Source organism: Nicotiana tomentosiformis, chromosome 12 (genome assembly GCF_000390325.3).
Source record: "Nicotiana tomentosiformis chromosome 12, ASM39032v3, whole genome shotgun sequence".
Taxonomy (NCBI): Eukaryota; Viridiplantae; Streptophyta; class Magnoliopsida; order Solanales; family Solanaceae; genus Nicotiana; species Nicotiana tomentosiformis.
In genome coordinates, this window is record NC_090823.1 from 452,935 (window position 1) to 474,022 (window position 21,088).

Below are 21,088 nucleotides of genomic sequence, written 5' to 3' on the forward strand. Positions count from 1 at the left end.
GCCTACTGTGGCCGAGCGCCTATGAGCGAGCCCGGCATGGCCGAGGTACAGAGCCTAGTATGGACGAGCGCCTATGAGCGAGCCTACTACGACAGAGTAGTTGCATGTTCCGAGCCTTATAGTGTCGGACATCTATTTTATTTACTATATTGAGAGAGTTGAGTCGGTATCAGCAGGTAAGTATATCTCCAGATTATCTTTGACTCCCAGTTACTTTCAGTTATTATATTATCAGTTCAATTTTAGCTTTTAGTTATGTTATTGCCTTGCATACTCGATACGTTATTTCGTACTGACGTCCCTTTTTCTAGGGATGCTGCATTTCATGCGTGTAGGTTCAGAGAGACAGACGGGTAGACCTCCTCAGTAGGTGTTGCCCGAGTTCAGCTTTATCGGTAAGCTCCATGTCCTTCGGAGTTGCCGAGTCTAGAAGTTTTGTATACACCTTGTGTATATATGTATATAGATTATGGGTAGGTCGGGGACCTGTTCCGATCACGGTACATCCATCAGTAGAGGCTTGTAGACATAACCTGTCAGTTAGTGCAGTATGTTGGGCTTGTAGGCCTTGTATGTATATTTTGTTGGTTTGTTAGCTGTAGTAGTTATGACGGCCTTGCCGACCCAGCTTTATATTGATGTTTAGTCAGCGTTGGTTTCCATTCAGTTTTATATTTTGCTTCGCAAATTGTCTTGCAATGTGGTCCATGGCCAAAGTATGACATTATATGTTCAGATTCCCTTAGTCACAAGTTGGTACGCAAGGATAGGTGAGGCATTGGGTGCCGGTCTCGCCCCCCAGGTTCGTGGCGTGACAAGTACGATAAAGCAACATAATAAATCATAAGCAGATATGAAGCACACAACAATAATGGGGTAAATCTGTAAGTTTCATAATCTTCCAACAATTTCTTTTAAAGGTATGAATTTCTCAGTCTCGTATTCTAACTCAACAGCTTGGATGTATCAAGTGCCAGTATCAAACAGATAAGGAATACCATATAAAATGCCAGGCATTAGTGGGAGGGTAATCTCATAAATATTCGGACTGCTAGCAATATAACGCACGATTATGCCGAGGTCATTCGACCTGATCCAGAATAATGTGTACACTGCCGAGGGTCGAGCGACACGAACCATAGATGCATCTATTATACTGCCGAGGCGTTCGGCCCGCTCCACAAGAAAGGAACAAACTTATCGAATTACGAGTCACGTGCTTACAACATAGATACAGGTGCATAATTGTGACTATAACCTTTACCGTTTCTCAAATAATTTGCCAATAACTAGAGGTGATAAGGCTCAGCCTAATATATATATGTATTTCTAAATCAATTTCAATTTTCAATCAATTAAGCCAGTTGAATGAGTTCAAATAATTCAAATATTACATGATAAAATCCTAAGTCTACCCGAACATAAATTTCACGACCCCAATTCACCCTCCGTAGGATGTCGTGATGGCACCTAGTCTCTAAGACTAGGTAAGCCTAACAATTTGCGGAATATCATAATATAAAGCTGAAGTCAAACTCTCAACACACGAAATAAATATAATTACAACTCCCAAAACTCGGTGAAAATAAGTCACAAGCTACTAAGAGCAAATACTAAGTGTCTCTATACATCAACGTCTAAGGAGAATAAGGAAAAGCAACATAGTAAAGATAGAGGGGGACTCCGAGGTCTGCGGACGCCGGCAGATATCTGACCTGGTAGGAATAACCTGGATCTACACAAAACGATGTGCAGAGTATAGTATAAGTACGCCACAACGGTACCCAATAAGTGCCAAGCCTAACCTCAGTAGAGTAGTGATGAGGTCAGGTCAGGGCCCAACTGGTTTAAAAGAAAAATAAGGCAAAACATATAATAATATTTTGAATGACTGCAAATTTAAAACAATAAGAAGTTTCAAAAAATAACAGCACAACAACTAGAGGTAAACAACAGGGGAACTCCCGAGGTACCACCGCGTAGTCCCAAATGTAAATATGCACGACATGGGGGATCTCCCGAGGTACCGCCTCTTAGTTCCAAAGTAAATATACAGTATATGGGGATCTCTAGAGGTACCGCCTCATAGTCCCAAAGTAAATATGTAGTACAGGGGGATCTCCCGAGTAAATGCCTCGTAGTCCCAAAGTAAATATGTAGTACAGGGGGATCTCCCGAGTAAACGCCTCGTAGTCCCAAAGTAAATGTGCAGTACAAGGGGATCTCCCAAGTAAACGCCTCGTATTCCCAAAGTAAATATGCAATAGATAACCGGAGGAACAACGAATTTACAGCAAGAAATCTTACAGTTAAAGTTTTAATTCAAATCAAGGGAAACAGGTAATTCAACTAAACATGTTGCACAAATTGCAAGTAAGAGTTAAGGCACATAGACATGTGATACTAGGATAAACATGATCATTACATATGCTAAGGCAATACAGTTAAGGAATTTAAAAGAAGACAACTCAGCAAGAACCAAAACATTTCACAATTAGCCCGTGTACGCACTCGTCACCTCGCGTACACGACGCTCACGTATCACATATGGTTACAACAGTACCAAATCCTAAGGGGATTTTCCCCAAATCTCGCTCAATCAATCGGTAAGAATGCCTTTCCCTCGATTTTCTGACTCCGAATGGCCCAAATCTAGCCAAAAGCAATTACATATCATGAAAAAGCTACAAGAAACTAATCTAAATCATAAATCTACGACTTTAGCAACGAATCGAAAAATCGCCCCAAAAAGTCGACCCGGGCCCACGTCTCAAAATCGGGTAAAGTCACAAAATACGAACACCCATTTGATAGCAAGTTCACCCATACAAAAATTACCAAAATCCGACACCAAGTCGCCACTCAATCCTCAAATCAAACTCTTCAAACCCCTAGCCTCAAACTCCCAAATTCCACCTTAAATACACCCTAACTAGGTGGGAAAATCAATGGGGAAACAAGGTTATTGATAAAAAATAAGTACAAGAGACTTACCTCAAGAAATTCCTCGAAAATGCTCTCAAAAATCGCCAAACCCGAGCTCAAAATGTCCTATAATGATAAAAATCACAAACCCTTGCTTTTAAGTGTTCTGTCCAGCATTTTCGCTGTTGCGGTCCAAAATCCGCTTCTGCGGTGGAATCTCTGCATCTGTGGAGTTCACATAAACCCCCAGGTTCCGCACCTGCACGCAAATCTCTGCATCTGTGGATGCGCTTCTGCGGTCCCTCGTCCGCTTCTGCGGAAGCCTTGGCCTCTCCAGCACCCTCACTCACTCCGCTTCTGCGATCACTCTTCCGCAGAAGCGGCTTCGCTTTTGTGGTCTTCCTGTCGCATCTATGACCACTGGCCATCCTCCTCGCCCCCGCATCTGCGACTCAAAGCTCGCTTATGTGAGACCGCACCTGCGGCCAACCCTTCCGCAGGTGCGATGACACCAGAACCAGCCCAGCATCAGCTATTCCTCTAAGTCCAAAAATGATCCGTTAACCATCCGAAATTCACCCGAGGCTCCCGGCACCTCAACCTAACATACCAACAAGTCCTAAAATATCATGCAGACTTAGTAGAACCCTTAAATCACATCAAACAATGCTAAAACACGAATTGCACATCGATTCAAGCCTAATGAACTTTAGAACTTCAAACTTCTATATCCGATGCCGAAACCTATCAAATTAAGTTCGATTGACCTCAAATTTTGCACACAAGTCATAATTGACATTACGGACCTACTCCAACTTTAGGAATTGGAATCCGACCCCGATATCAAAAAGTCCACTCCTGGTCAAACTTTCCAAAAATCATCCCATTTTCCAAATTTTGCCAATTGACGCTAAAATGACCTACTGACTTCAAATTCAACATCCGAACAGGCTCCTAAGACCAAAATCACCCTACGGAGCTATAGTAACCGTCAAAACTCCATTTCGGAGTCGTCTTCACACAATTCAAACTACAATCGATTCCTATGACTTAAACTTCCATTTTAGGGACTATGTGTCCCATTACACTCCGAAACCAAAAACAAATCTTCCCGGCAAACCATAAAAACCAAAAATGAAATAGATGGAGCAATAATTAGGGGTTCGGGGCTAATACTCTCAAAACGACTGGCCGGATCATTACATCTTCCCCTTCTTATAACAACGTTCGTCCTCGAACGAGTGTAGAGACATATCTGAAATGGTTAAAAAATGAGGGTAACTGCTGCGCATATCATGCTCGGTATCTCAAGTTGCCTCCTCGACCGGATGATCCCTCCACTGAACCTTCACAGAAGCGATGTTCTTTGACCCCAACTTTCGAACCTGCCTGTCCAAAATAGCCACTGGCTCCTCAACATAGGATAGATCATTGTCCTACTGGACTGAGCTGAAGTCTAACACATGAGACGTATCGCTGTGATGCTTCCGGAACATGGAAACATGGAATACTGGATGAGCTGTAGAGAGAGTAGATGGTAGTGCAAGTGTGTAAGCCGCCTCTCCAACCCTCTCAAGAATCTCAAAAGGCCCGATATACCTAGGGCTCAACTTACCCTTCTTTTCGAACCTCATAACACCCTTCATGGGCGAAACCCGGAGCAAGACCCGCTCCCCAACCATGAATGTAACGTCGCGAACCTTCCGATCCGCATAATTCTTCTACTAGGACTGGGCTATACGAAGTCAATCCTGAATCAATTTTACTTTCTCCAAGGCATTCAGAACCAAATCTGTACCCAATAGTCTAGCCTTACCCAGCTCAAACCAACCCACTGGAGACTGCCACCATCTACCATACAAAGCCTCATACGGGGACATCTGAATACTCGACTGATAACTATTATTGTAGGTAAACTCCGCAAGTGGCAAGAACTGATCCCAAGCACCCCCAAAATCAATCACACACGCACGAAACATATCCTCCAATATCTGAATAGTGCGCTCGGATTGTCCATCCGTCTGAGGGTGAAATACTGTACTCAACTCCACACGAGTACCCAACTCACGCTGTACGATTCTCCAAAACCGTGATATAAACTGCGTACCCCGGTCAGAGATGATAGACACCGGTATGCCATGAAGTGTGACAATCTCGCGGATGTAAACCTAAGCCAGCTGCTTTGAAAAATAAGTAGTAACCACAAGAATGAAATGAGTCTGAAATCTATAACTTCTGAAGCAATTCACTAGGTCGCTGATGCTCATACTTCACCTGCTCACAATTTAGGCAACGAGCGACATATTCCACTATGTCCTTCTTCATCCACTTCCACCAATAGTACTGCCTCAAATCCTGATACATCTTCGCGGAACCTGGATGAATAGAGTACCGTGAACTGTGAGCCTCCTGGAGAATCAACTCACACAACCCATCTACATTAGGCACACATAGCCTGCCCTGCATCCGTAATACACCGTCATATCCAATAGTGACCTCCTTGGGATCTCCGTGCTGAACCGTGTCCTTAAGGACAAACAGATGGGGGTCATCATACTTACGCTCTCTGATACGATCATAAAGAGAAGACTGATAAACTACACAAGCCAAACCTGGCTCGGCTCGGAAATATCCAATCTAACAAACTGGTTGGCGAAGGCCTGAACATCCAAGGTTAAAGGCCTCTCTACTATTGGTAGATATGCTAAACTGCCCAAACTCTCCGCCTTGCGACTCAAGGCATCAGCCACCACATTGGCCTTCCCGGGATGATAGAGAATGGTGATGTCATAATCCTTTAGCAACTCCAACCATCTTCGCTGCCGCAAGTTAAGATCCTTCTGTTTAAATAGACGTTGTAGACTCCGGTGGTCAGTGAACACCTCACAAGGAACACCATACAAATAGTGCCGCCAGATCTTCAAGGCATGAACAATAGCTGCTAACTCGAGGTTGTGGACATGATAGTTCTTCTCATGTACCTTCAGCTTTCTAGATGCATCGGCAATCACCCTACCGTCCTGTATCAACATCGTGTCGAGACCAATACGCGAAGCATCATAATACATCGTATAGGACCCTGAACCAATAGGAAACACCAACACTGGGGTTGTATTCAAAGCAGTCTTGAGCTTTTGAAAGCTCCCCTTACAATCCTCGGTCCATCTAAACGGAGCACCCTTCTGGGTCAATCTGGCCATAGGTAATGCAATAGACGTGAAACCCTCTACAAATCGACGGTAATACCCCGCCAAGCCAAGAAAACTCCAGATCTCTGTAGCTGAGGATGGTCTAGGCCAACTCTTCACAGCTTCAATCTTCTTCGCGTCTACCTTGATCCCCTCTCTCGATACTACATGACCCAAACATGGCACTGAGTCTAGCTAGAACTCACACTTCAAAAAATTTGCATATAACTTCTTCTCTCTCAAGGTCCGAAGCACAGTCCTCAGGTGCTGCTCATGATCCTCTCGACTCCGGGAGTACACCAGAATGTCGTCAATAAACACAATGACGAAAGAGTCAAGATAGAGCTGAGATACAATGTTCATCAAGTGCATGAATGTTGCTGGGGCGTTGGTCAGCCCAAAAGACATCACAAGGAACTCGTAATGACCATACCAAGTCCTGAAAGCAGTCTTCGGGATATCTGGCTCCCGAATCTTCAACTGATGATAGCCTGAATGCAAGTCAATCTTAGAGAACACTCTAGCACACTGAAGCTAATCAAATAGGTCATCAATATGTGGCAATGGATACCTGTTCTTCAGTGTAACCTTGTTAAACTGGCAATAATCAATACACATTCGCATAGAACCATCCTTCTTCTTCACAAACAAGACAGGAGCACCCCAAGGCGATATACAAGGCTGAATGAATCCCTTATAGAGCAACTCTTGCACCTGTTCCTTTAAATCTTTCAACTCTATTGGGGCCATCCGATTAGGTGGAATAGAAATATGCTGAGTGCCCGGTAACAAATCAATGCCAAAGTCAATATCCCTGTCTAGTGGCATGCCCGGAAGATCTATTGGAAATACATTTGCAAAATCCCTCACTATCGGAACGGACTCGACAGTAGGAGTATCAACACTAACATCTCTTACATAGGCCAGATACGCATCACACCCCTTCTCAACCATTCGCTGAGCTTTAAGAAATGAGACAACCATGCTAGGAACACGATCGAAGGTACCTCTCCACTCTAGCTGCGGTAGACCTGGCATAGCCAACGTCACCATCTTGGAATGACAATCAAGGATAGTATGATAGGGTGACAACCAGTCCATGCCCAAAATAATATCGAAATCCACCAAAGTGAGCAATAATAAATCGGCTCTAGTCTCAAAATCACTAAGAACAATCAAACACGACCGATATACATGGTCAACAACTGTAGAATCACCCACGGGTGTAGATACATAAACAGGTGAACTCAGAGAATCGCGGGATACACCCAAATGCGGGGCGAAATAAGATGGCACATGGGAATAAGTGGAGCCTGGATCAAATAAGACTAATGCATCTCTTTGACAGACTGAAACAATACCTGTGATAACAGAATCAGATGTAACTGCCTCTGTCCTAGCAGGAAGGGCATAATATTTGGCCTGGCCTCCCCCTCTACGACAACCTCTACCTGTCCGACCTCCACCTCTAGCTGGCTGTGCATGTGGGGTGGATGCTGGTGCTGTAATCATAGACTAAGGACTCGGTGGAGTATGCGGTGCCTGAGAAATCTGTGGGGGTGCACCCCTCCTAAATCTGGGGCAATCCCTGACCAAATGACGAGTGTCGCCACACTCAAAACAAGCTCTCGGAGGACGTGGCTGCTACGATTGGCTCGGGCCTGATCGACTAGACTGCCAACTGAAAGCACCCCGTACAAGATATACACTAGACACTGGCGGTGCATAATAAGGATCCTGGGGCCTAGGAGTTGTCGGAACACCGTTGGTGGCTGGAAGTGCTGAATAAATAGGGCGACCCATATAACCTCCGCCCTGACGAGCTGTAGTTGGGGCCCGAGTACCACTGTAAGTGCCAGACTCTCGAGACCTCTTGGCCTCTCTCTCCTCTCTATCCCGAGTCAGCATGGCCTTTAACATCTTAGCAATCCCCACTACCTGCTGATACACAATATCCATCTCCAACTCTCGGGCCATGCTCAATCTGAGGCTGGAGTTAAGCCCCTCAATAAAGCGACGAACCCGCTCTCAAATGGTAGCAACCAAGGCTGGTGCATGCCTAGCCAAATCACTGAATCAGACCGGATACTCTGACACGGTCATAGAACCCTGGCGCAACTGCTCAAACTCTGCGCGCCAAGTATCTCTGAGACTCTGGGAACATACTCCCTCAAGAACATATCTGAGAACTGAGTCCAAGTGAGTGAGGTTGCCTCAGCTGGACTATCCAACCCGTATGCACGTTACCACTGATAAGACGCTCCTCTATGCTGGAATGTAGTAAAAGAAACCCCACTAGTCTCTGCAACACCCATAGTATGGAGGATATGGTGGCACTCCTCAAGAAAACCCTAGGCATCCTCTGACGCCAAGCCACTGAAAATAGGAGGGTGGTACTTCTTGTACCTCTCGAGCTTGAGCTGCTCTGCCTCAGAAGCTGCTGCCCTAACCTCGGGCTAAACTAGAGCTACTGGCTGTATCGGTATGATCTTTGGATCCTAGTCTACCTGAACTCGCTACTCTGGGGTACCAACGACGTGAGTTTTTGCTCTTCCCCTGGCCTGAGATGTGGCAGGAGCAAGTGGTATTAATCCTGCCGGAGCCAAGGTACTGAGCATGCTCAGGAATTAGGCTAGAGTCTCCTGGAGGGCTGGTGCAGTGACAGGCATCTCAGGTGGCTATCCTCCAACTGGAGCTACTGGTGGCTCCTCTGTAGTAGCTAGTGCGAGTGCTCTAGCTGCACCACGTGGATGTCCTCGGCCTCTACCCTAGCCCCATCTCTCGCGGCTCTAGTAGGGGGCACGGGTGTTTGGTCATCTGATCCAGCTGTACGTGTCCTCACTATCTACGAGAGAATATAAAGACAAAAGTTTAGAATCCGAAGTAGAAATCTTGCATGATAAAGAATCAAAGAAGTGAAGCTTTTCCTAATAGTTCCATAGCCTCCCAAAGATAAGTATAGACATCTCCGTACCGATCCGCGAGACTCTACTAAACCTGCTAATGACTCAAAACATCTATGCACCTAGAGCTCTGATACCATCTTGTCACGACCCCAATTCACCCTCCGTAGGATGTCATGATGGCACCTAGTCTCTAAGACTAGGTAAGCCTAACAATTTGTGGAATATCATAATATAAAGCTGAAGTCAAATTCTTAACTCATTAAATAAATAAAAAACTGCAAATCAATAATTACAACTCCCAAAACTCGGTGGAAATAAATTACAAGCTACTAAGAGCAAATACTAAGTGTCTCTATGCATCAGCGTCTAAGGCGAATAAGGGAAAATAACAAATTAAACATAGAAGGGGGACTCCGAGGTCTGCAGACGTTGGCAGATATACCTTGAAGTCTCCACGTATAGTCCAACTCACTAGTATCTTGCATGGTAGGAAGAACCTGGATCTGCATAAAAAGATGTGCAAAGTATAGTATGAGTACGCCACAACGGTACCTAGTAAAGGCCAAGCCTAACCTCAGTAGAGTAGTGACGAGGTCAGGTCAGGGCCCAACTGGTTTAAAAGAAAAATAAGGCAGAAGGTACAATAATATTTTGAAATGACTTCAAATTTAAAACAACGAGAAGTTTCAGAAAATATCAGCACAACAACTAGCAGTAAACAATAAGGGCACTCCCGAGGTACCACCTCGTAGTCCCAAATGTAAATATGCACGACAGGGGGGATCTCCCGAGGTGCCGCCTCGTAGTCCCAAAGTAAATATGCAGTACAAGGGGATCTCCCAAGGTACCGCCTAGTAGTCCCGAAGTAAATATGCAGTACAAGGGGATCTCCCGAGTAGAGCCTCGTAGTCCCAAAGTAAATATGCAGTACAGGGGGATCTCCTGAGTAAACACCTCATAGTCCCAAAGTAAATATGCAGTACAGGGGGATCTCCCGAGAAAACACCTCATAGTCCCGAAGTAAATATGCACTAGATAACTGAAGGAACAAAGAATTTATAGGAAGAAATCTTACAGTTAAAGATTTAATTCAACTCAAGGGAAACAGGTAATTCAACTAAGCATGTTGCACAAATTACAAGTAAGAGTTAAGGCACGTAGACACGTGATACTAGGCTAAACATGATCATTACATATGCTAAGGCAACTCAGTTAAGGAATTTAAAAGAAGACAACTCAGCAAGAACCGAATATTTCTACAATTAGCCCGTGTACGCACTCGTCAACTCGCGTACACGGCGCTCACCTATCATATCTGGTTACAACAGTACCAAATCCTAAGGGAATTTCCCCCCCACAAAGTTAGACAAGTCACTTACCTCAAATCTCGCTTAATCAATCGGTAAGAATGCCTTTCTCTTAATTTTACGACTCCAAATGGCCCAAATCTAGCCAAAAGCAATTACATATTATGAAAAAGCTTCAAGAAACTAATTTAAATCATAAATCTACGACTTTAGCAACGAATCAAAAAATCTCCCCAAAAAGTCGACCCGAGCCCATATCTCGGAATCGGGTAAAGTCACAAAATACAAACACCCATTCGATAGCGAGTTCACCCATACCAAAATTACCAAAATCCGACACCAAGTCGTCACTCAATCCTTAAATCAAACTCTTCAAACCCCTAGCCTCAAACTCCCAAATTCCACCTTAAATACACCCTAACTAGGTGGGAAAATCAATGGGGAAACAAGGTTATTGATCAAAAATAGGTACAGGAGACTTACCTCAAGAAATCCCTTGAAAATACTCTCAACAATCACCAAACCCGAGCTCAAAATGCCCAATAATGATAAAAATCACGAACCCTTGCTTTTAAGTATTCTGTCCAGCATTTTCGCTTTTGCGGTCCAAAATCCGCTTCTGCGGTGAAGTCTCCGCATCTGCGGAGTTCAAATAAACCCCCAGGTTCCGCACCTGCGCGCAAATCTCCGCATCTACGGATGCGCTTCTGCGGTCCCTTGTCCGCTTCTGCGGAAGCCTTGGCCTCCCCAGCACCCTCACTCACTCCGCTTCTGCGATCACTTTTCCGCAGAAGCGGCTTCGCTTTTGAGGTCTTCCTATCGCATCTGCAACCACTGGCCATCCTCCTCTCCCTCGCATCTACGACTCAAAGCACGCTTATGCGAGACCGCACCTGCGGCCAACCCTTCCGCAGGTGTGATGACACCAGAACCAGCCCATATCAGCTATTCCTCTAAGTCCAAAAATGATCCGTTAACCATCCAAAACTCACCCGAGGCCCCCAGGACCTCAACCAAACATACCAACAAGTCCTAAAATATCATACGGACTTAGTCGAACCCTTAAATCACATCAAACAACGCTAAAACATGAATTGCATATCGATTCAATCCTAATAAACTTTAGAACTTCAAACTTTTATATCTGACGCTGAAACCTACCAAATCAAGTTCGATTGACCTCCAATTTTGCATACAGGTCATAATTGACATTACGAACCTACTCCAACTTCCGGAATCAAAATCCGACCCCGATATCAAAAAGTCTACTACTGGTCAAACTTTCCAAAAATTATCCCATTTTCCAACTTTCGCCAATTGACGCTAAAATGACCTACGGACCTCCAATTCAACATCTGAACACGCTCCTAAGCCCAATATCACCCTACAAAACTATAGGAACCTTCAAAACTCCATTCCGGAGTCGTCTTCATACAATTCAAACTACGATCGATTCCTACGACTTAAACTTCCATTTTAGGGACTATGTGTTCCATTACACTCCGAAACCAAAAACAAATTCTTCCGGCAAATCATAAAAACCAAAAATGAAATAGAGGGAGCAATAATTAGGGGTTCAGGGCTAATACTCTCAAAACGACTAGCCGGGTCGTTATAATAAACATGCTTTAGCTACGTACGGATTCTCATCACATCGTGTGTACGTAGCACCCACAACTAGTAGCACATAACATTTACATCACCTAGGGGTAGTTTCCCCCTCACAAGGTTAGACAAGAGACTTACCTCACTCCGAAGTTCCATAACTGGCTCTATCGCCTCACTAGAACCTTAAACCAATGCCCATCTATCCGAAACTAGTCAAAAAATCATGAAAACCAATAAAAATATTCTCCAACACTCATAATTAATTAATTTATAACAATTCCCAACTTCACTCGAAAGGTAAACAAAGTCAACCCTCGGACCCACGTGCCCAGATTCTGAATATCTTCGAAGATAAACATTACCCATAACACCACGAATTCAAATATATAATCAATTCCTAATTTCATGTCCAATTTCGTGGTGAAAATCCAAAAATACCAAATTCTAGGTTTTCTTCCAAATCCCACAATTTCTACAAAATTCCATGTTTAAATCCATATATAGTCCATGTATTTATCTTACAACAAGTAGTAAGAACTTACCTCATGATATATAGCAAAAATGATCTTCAAGAATCGCCCTAAATCTCCCCACATGTGCTCCAAGAACTTAAAGGTTACCCACATCTCGAAATTAGATGTTTAATACACCTGCCAGGCCTCCTCTTTCGCGATCGTGGTCATTACCCATGCGATCACGGCCAAATCCATGCTATCGCGATGTATAAATTTTATTTTCTTCTTCACAGACACACTTTGGTATAATGGCCAAAACGTTTTGTACAAAATTTCAAATGATAAACAGTTTGTCTTTCTAAAAAGTATATTCAAAGGGCTACAACTTTTATTTTTTGATCATCTCCAAATTCCTTGTAGATTGCAAGATATAAGCTCCCGAAGTCAAACGAGTGTCAGCAGAAATGACCTACGGACCTCCAATTCAACATCCGAACATGCTCCTAAGCCCAATATCACCCTACAAAGCTATAGGAACCTTCAAAACTCCATTCCGGAGTCGTCTTCACACAATTCAAACTACGGTCGATTCCTACGACTTAAACTTTCATTTTAGGGACTATGTGTTCCATTACACTCCGAAACCAAAAACAAATTCTTCCGGCAAATCATAAAAACCAAAAATGAAATATAGGGAGCAATAATTAGGGGTTCAGGGCTAATACTCTCAAAACGACTAGCCGGGTCGTTATAATAAACATGCTTTAGCTACGTACGGACTCTCATCATATCGTGTGTACGTAGCACCCACAACTAGTAGCACATAACATTTACATCACCTAGGGGGTAGTTTCCCCCTCACAAGGTTAGACAAGAGACTTACCTCACTCCGAAGTTCCATAACTGGCTCTATCGCCTCACTAGCACCTCAAACCAATGCCCATCTATCCGAAACTAGTCAAAAAATCATGAAAACCAATAAAAATATTCTCCAACACTCATAATTAATCAATTTATAACAATTCCCAACTTCGCTCGAAAGGTAAACAAAGTCAACCCTCGGGCCCACGTGCCCAGATTCTGAATATCTTCGAAGATAAACATTACCCATAACACCACGAATTCAAATATATAATCTATTCCTAATTTCATGTCCAATTTCGTGGTGAAAATCCAAAAATACCAAATTCTAGGTTTTCTTCCAAATCCCACAATTTCTACAAAATTCCATGTTTAAATCCATATATAGTCCATGTATTTATCTTACAACAAGTACTAAGAACTTACTTCATGATATATAGCAAAAATGATCTTTAAGAATCGCCCTAAATCTCCCCACATGTGCTCCAAGAACTTAAAAGTTACCCACATCTCGAAATTAGATGTTTAATACACCTGCCAGGCCTCCTCTTGCGCGATCAGGGTCATTACCCATGCGATCGCGGCCAAAACCATGCTATCGCGATGTATAAATTTTATTTTCTTCTTCACAGACACCCTTTGGTATAATGGCCAAAACGTTTTGTACAAAATTCCAAATGATAAACAGTTTGTCTTTCTGAAAAGTATATTCAATGGGCTACAACTTTTATTTTTTGATCATCTCCAAATTCCTTGTAGATTGCAAGATATAAGCTCCCGAATTCAGACGAGTGTCAACAAAAATTCCTTCTACGCGATCGCGACCCTTCCATCTGCGATCGCGATTTACAAGGCCTGAATCGCACTTTACCCTTTGCGATCGCGGCTCAGACCTCTGCAATATCATATCACACCACCGACACGAGTTATCAGCATTTCCAAAAGCCGAAAAGTGGTTCGAAACCACCCCAAAATATCAGCCGAGGTCCGAGGAACTCCATTCAATCATTTTAATAAGTTTATATACCCTATGTAAACTTGTCCGAAGGCTCGGAACACATGTTAAAACATCGAAACTAAGAATTAAGGATCAAAGTCAATTTATTAAACTCTCTTAACTTTCAAACATTCATCATTCGTCGAACGCGTCTGAAGCACACGTAAACATTTTGGAATGATGCCAAATTTTGCGTACAATCACAAATCACAATACGAAACTATTCCAAGGCTCGAAATCCCAAATGAACTTCAATAACACCAAAGTCTACTTCTACTTGAACTTAGGAAATTCTAAAACCTTCAAAATGTCAGCTTTCAACAATCAACGCCGAAATGCTCCCGGACCATCTGATACTTAACCCAAACATACACCCAAGTCCAAAATCATCATATGAACCTATTGGAACCTTCAAATCTTGATTCTGAGGTCGTTTACTCTAAAGCCAAACCTTGGTCAACTCTTTCAACTTAAAATTTCTGAATTGAGGATTGTTTCCTTCCAAATCAACTCCAAACTTCCCGAAATTCAAATACAAGTCATAATACATGAAGTGAAGCTACTCAAGGCCTCAAACCACTGAAGGACACGCTAGAGATCAAAACGACCGGTCAAGTCATTAAATTATCCATCTTCATTTCTCTCAACCGGGCAAGCACATCAGGGAAGTTCTTTTCCAGAGTTTTCACATTAGTTCGCATTTTGGAGACGTACCTCCCATATGGCACTAAGGTATGATACCATTGGATGGCATCCTCACGAACTAGATCCAAATAAGTTTTTTTGTCCCGATGGTTCTTTCTTTGACCCACCAGCAACCTGCTTTCCTTTAGCTTTCCGAGACAAACCTTCACTCTGCTTGCATTTTTCGGGAGGGGGAGCAACAGTAGAGGACTTCCCCACTCCTTTTCCCTTGGTAGCACTGTCACGAGCCATAGAAACCTACACACGATAAACATGAATGTGAGAATGAATTAAGAAATTTGCCCAAGGTCATCGTGAGAGTCAAAGATGACCCCACACTTAAAACCAAAGGCTCTATATAATCTACTCACAATAGTGGCTAAAAGTGCACAAATGTTGCACCGCAAGACGATGGGTACTCAAGACTTCCCCATGCCACACAATTGTAATTCACTAACTATTCCACACAATTCAAGTAGGCGAACATGGCCATGATTTAGCCTTAGTGCAAGCAAGCAATACTTGAGTCCGATCTACTACAACTAGTATAATACATTAACTACTTCTAACAAAGTGATACATCATACATAATATAATATACATGGTGTGGGTGGTGTGATTATGGTATGGTGAGCATTAAAAACAAGCTCGGGCTATTGAAAACCACCCCCAAAACACCCCACACTTAGCCCACATCACATACAACGACACTCGGCTACTTAGACTTCATCGGTGCACAATTTACTCTTTCAGGCATTATATCAAACAAATGGTGGGCATCAATTTTGTTTCTCTTTATTCAACAATGGTGGAACAAGGTGGCCCTCCTAAATTTTAAATGAAGTAGAGGGAATTATAGTTTACTACTACATAGATAACTTCACAACCAATTTCAACAACCAATTTTTACATAGAGGCCATCCACCATAACAACACAAAGTCTAAAAGAAACTTAGGGATGATTGGGGAGTGGGGGTCATTAGAGATGGGGTTGGGGGGTAATAGTATAACACAAAGAAAGCACAAAATTAGAAGAAAAGAGGGAAGAAGAAGACACATACCAGTGATGTTGAGATGAAAGCAAGCAAAAACAATAGAGAATTTCAGAGAGAGAGAGAGAGAGAAAGAGATGGGCATAGGGGGTTGTTTGAGAGAAAGAGAGTACGGGTAAGAGATAGAAGGGTTGAGTGCTTGTTTAATCTGAGGAGAGATGGATTAGGTTATTGGGTATGGGTTGTTATGTGAATATAGGTGGGTAGTTGGGTAGGGTTATATGGGTTACTAATTTAACTAAAAAAATTAAAGTAAAAAGAAAATAAATAAAAAATAAATAAAAACGACTTACCTAACCCCCAGCCCAGCACCCCATGCTAGGCCTGGCACTGGGGGTTTTAAAATTTCTATTTTGTCCGCCCCAGGCAGCGTGGGGCACTGGCCTGGGCGCTAGTTTTGCAATTTCTTTTTTGAATAAACACCCACAACTCGAGCACTTAATACATCCATTATACACATCCAACACCATTCCTACCTATGATTTCTATTACTACAAAGAAATCAAAAATATCTAGTCTACTGTGATTGGAAAAACAAAATGCTAAGCTACAAAAATACTAAAAATTGGGTTGTCTCCCAACAAGAGCCTGATTTAACGTCGTGGTACGATGCAACACGTTCCCTCACGCATCTACCAAGTCTATCAAAGTTTTGTGATGATGAACGCCACCACCCCAATAATATTTTACTCTCTGCCTATTGACTAAAAATGTGCCCTTGCTCCTAGATTCTTTAGCTCAACGACTCCATGCTTTGTAACCCGCACTACTTTAAATAGACCCGACCATCTAGTCTTGAGCTTTCAAGGAAAGAGATTCAACCTTGAATTGAACAATAGAACAACTTGACCTGGTTCGAACTCATGATGCAAAATGTGTTTGTCATGTCATCTCTTTGTTTTCTCTTTATACAACTTCGCATTCGCATATGCATGCAGTCAAAACTCTTCAAGCTCATTCAGTTGCAATATCTGTTTTTCCCCAGCTAGATCCATATAAAAGTTGAGCTTCTTAATTGCCCAATATGCCTTGTGTTCAAGCTCAACAAGCAAGTGACAAGCTATTCCATAAACTAACCTGTACCGTGAAGCGCCAATTGGAGTTTTGTATGCCGTGTGATATGCCCACATAGCATCTTCTAGCTTGCTAGCCCAATCCTTCCTACTTTCTCTCACTGCCTTCTCCAAAATTCTCTTCACCTCCCTATTTGAGACCTCTACTTGACTACTGGTTTGCGGATGATAAGCAGTTGCGACCTTGTGTCTCACCCCATACTTAGCTAAGAGGTTGCCCAGCATTTTGTTACAAAAGTGAGTACCTCAATCACTGATCAAAGCATGCGGAGTCCTGAATCTGGTGAAAATATTTTTCTTCACAAAGCTTACCACAACTTTAGCATCATTCGTAGGCAAAGCCACAGCCTCAGCCCACTCTGACACATAGTCAACTGCAACCAAGATGTATTGATGGCCATTTGATGTTGGAAACGGCCCCATGAAGTCTATTCCCCAAACATCGAAGATTTGGGCCTCAAGTATGCCCTTCAATGGTATCTCATGCCTTCTCGAAATTGTACCCCTCCTTTGGCACCTATCACACATCTTCACAAAAGCATGTGCATCCTTAAATAGCTTAGGCCAATAGAATATCGACTGCAACACTTTTGCAATCGTTTTGTCTCCACCATGGTGCCCCCCTATATGGTGATGCAATCATGTAAAATTGCCTCCATCTCCTCCTCAGGAACACATCAGCGCACCAGCTGATCTGCACATGACTTAAATAAAAATGGCTCATCATATAGATAAAGCCTCACATCATGCATGGATTTCCTCTTACCATCCGGAGATAACTCTAACGGGGTCACCCCACTTACAATGAAGTTCACATAGTCAGCATACCATGAGGCTATGCCAGCTGTGATGGCTAGAAATTGCTCATCAGGAAAGCTTTCCTGAATTTTTCCCCTTCCTCAACATGTGCGCAAGTTTCCAAGCGTGACAAACGGTCCTCCACCTGATTCTCTGTCCCTTTTCGATCTTTGATTTCCACGTCAAATTCCTGCAAGAGAAGAACCTAATGAATTAGTCTAGGCTTAGCATCCTTTTTCTCAAACAAATACCTGATTTTTACATGGTCTGTGTAGACGATGACTTTAGTTCCCACCAAGTAGGCCCTAAATTTTCCAAACGCTCCTACTACCGCTAGCATCTCTTTTCTGTGCTTGGTAATTTACCTGGGCTAGATTTAGAGTTTTGCTAGCATAGTAGATTGAGTGGAATACTTTATTTTTCCTCTGGCCCAATACGGCCCCAATTTCCATGTCACTGGTATAACACATCAACTCAAAAATATTTCCCTAGTCTAGGGCGGTGATAATCGGTGCAGTCACCAATCTCTTTTTTAACACCTCTTACGCCTTCAAGCAGTGTTCATCAAACTTGAAGGGTGTATCCTTCTCAAGTAACCTGCACAAGGGAGCATAAATCTTAGAGAAATCTTTATTGAATCTACGATGGAAACCTGCATGTCCCAAAAAGCTTTTGACTCCTTTGATAGAGATTGAAGGTTGCAGTTTTTCAATTGCATCCACTTTTGCCTTATCCACCTTCAACCCATCTTTGGACACCTTGTGCCCGAGTACAATTCCTTCTCGCACCATAAAATGGCACTTTTCCTAATTTAGCACTAAGTTCTTCTCTTCACACCTGGCAAGCACTTTACTTAAATTCGTTAAGCATTCATCAAAAGATAGTCCGAAGACCAAAAAATCATCCATACATACTTCAACAAATTTTTTGACCATATCAGTGAAGATTGCCATTATGCACCTTTGAAACGTCACAGGTGCATTGCACAACCCAAATGGCATTCACTTAAAAGCATAAGTGGTATAAGGACAAGTCGATCAGTCCTTTAATGTAAGCACATGCATCCATATGATGCACCATCTCCTTCACCTCATCATCCAAGTCAATATTGTCAAACAATATAATTGCTTTCTCTAGAGAGTCATCCAGATATGCACCCACATCAAAGCATAAGTGGCATAAGTAGCACCAAATGATTTACTTTCTTACCACTTCCTTCATCATTATGTTCAAGTGGTGTTGGTGTTCTACCCTCGGTTTGTGCCCATCCTCCATGAGAATTTTATGCATACAAAATGTTGGGCTAATACCACGGATATCAGCCATGGTCCATCCAATCGTCCGCTTGTTCTCTCTAAGCATGCGAAGTAGCTTTTCTTCCTACAAAAGAGATAATTCAGAAGATACAACAACATGTAAAGTTTCATCGATACCTAAATAGGAGTAATAAAGATGGGAGGGTAGGGGATTGAGTTCCAATTTCGGAGCTTCTTCAATAGACGACTTGGGGGGTATCCCAATTGGTCTATCTAGAGGCTCGAAATCGATCAGTCCTTTGATGTAAGCACATGCATCCATATGATGCACCATCTCCTTCACCTCATCATCCAAGTAAATATTGTCAAACAATATAATTGCTTTCTCTAGAGAGTCATCCAGATATTCACCCACATCATTTTTTTTCTTCCTATTTTTCAATCACAAATATCATAGCTATATCCTCAAAGTGAATTGCCCTATATACATTAAACACTGCTTCCACATTATCAACCCGGAGGATCATTTTTCCTTCACGAACTTTGGTCATGGCATCAATGGTGGCTAAGAGAGGTTATCCCAAGATGATGGGGATTTGTTCATCAGCTTCATAGTCTAATATAATGAAATATGCTGGCAAAATAAATTGCCCAATTTGCAGTAGCACATCTTCTATCACCCCCTCGGGATGGACAATAGATCTATTAGCAAGTTATAACATGACTGTGGTTAGCCTTGGAGCTCCCAACCCCAATTGATTGAATACTGATAGGGGCATCAAATTTATGCTAGCTCCCAAATCACAAGTGCTCGTCCCACATCTACCTCACCAATTCGAACAGGTTTTGTGAAGCTCCCCTGATCCTTCAACTTTTGCTACAAATTTCTTTGAATTCTCAAGGTGCACTCTTCAGTAAGTGCAACAGCTTCAAACTCTATCAACCTCCTTTTGTTAGCCACAATATCTTTTATGTACTTAGCATATTTTAGGATTTCACGTAGCACATCAATCAATGGAAGATTCAATTGAATTTGGCTTAGCATATCAAGAAATTTGTTGATTATCCTGTCATCACTTTTCTTCTTCAATCTTTGTAGGCAAGGAGGTGCTGGCCTTACAATCAGAGTCTTTTCACTATCTTCAGTTTCTTTCTCAGCTTCTCCCACAGTTTTAGGGATCAGTTCACCCTTAGGAGTGACTTGTTTTTTTGGGACTTCTTCTAATTCTCTGCCATTCCTCAAAGTTACAACATTTACCTGAAGATTCTTATCTGTATCGCTGGGAAGGCCCCCTGCAGATCGTGCATTTTGGTGTGCAGCCAACTGCCCACTCTGCCTCTCTATATTTCGAAATTCAGTCCTCAATTGCTGATTATCTATTCGAAGTTGCTGGTTGTCAATCAACAGCTTTTTCAACATATCATTAGTTCTTTCTTCTACCTGTTGAGGTAGCTTTTGAGGCTGATTATAGTTCCCTTGAGGCATGTATTGATTCTGAGTGGTCTGGTTCCCACCCCATGAGAAATTCAGATGATTCCTCTAGTTGGGATTATAGGTATTCCCATATTGATTATTCTGGTTCATTGGACATCTACCTTGCTGGCCCACATAATAAAAGATTCAGGATTCACCGGACATTGATCACTCATATGGACAAATCCACAAATTTCACAACATATGGCCATCCTATGAACCTGCTGCATTTGATTCCCTTGACCCATGGCCATCTTAGACATTTGGTTGTTTAGTTTAGCAATCTTTACTCGCAAGACAGACATCTCATCCAGATCGAGTGTACATGCTGCTTTCTGTTTTATCACCCTTCTTGAGTTACTCTCACCTTGCCAGTTATGATCATTTGCAGTGAAATTGTTCAGTAGAGTCTGAATCTCACTGTATGGCTTTTGCATGCAACTTCCTCCACAAGCTAAGTGTAGATTCAATTTGGAGGTCTCGTCCAAGCCATCCACAAAAGTA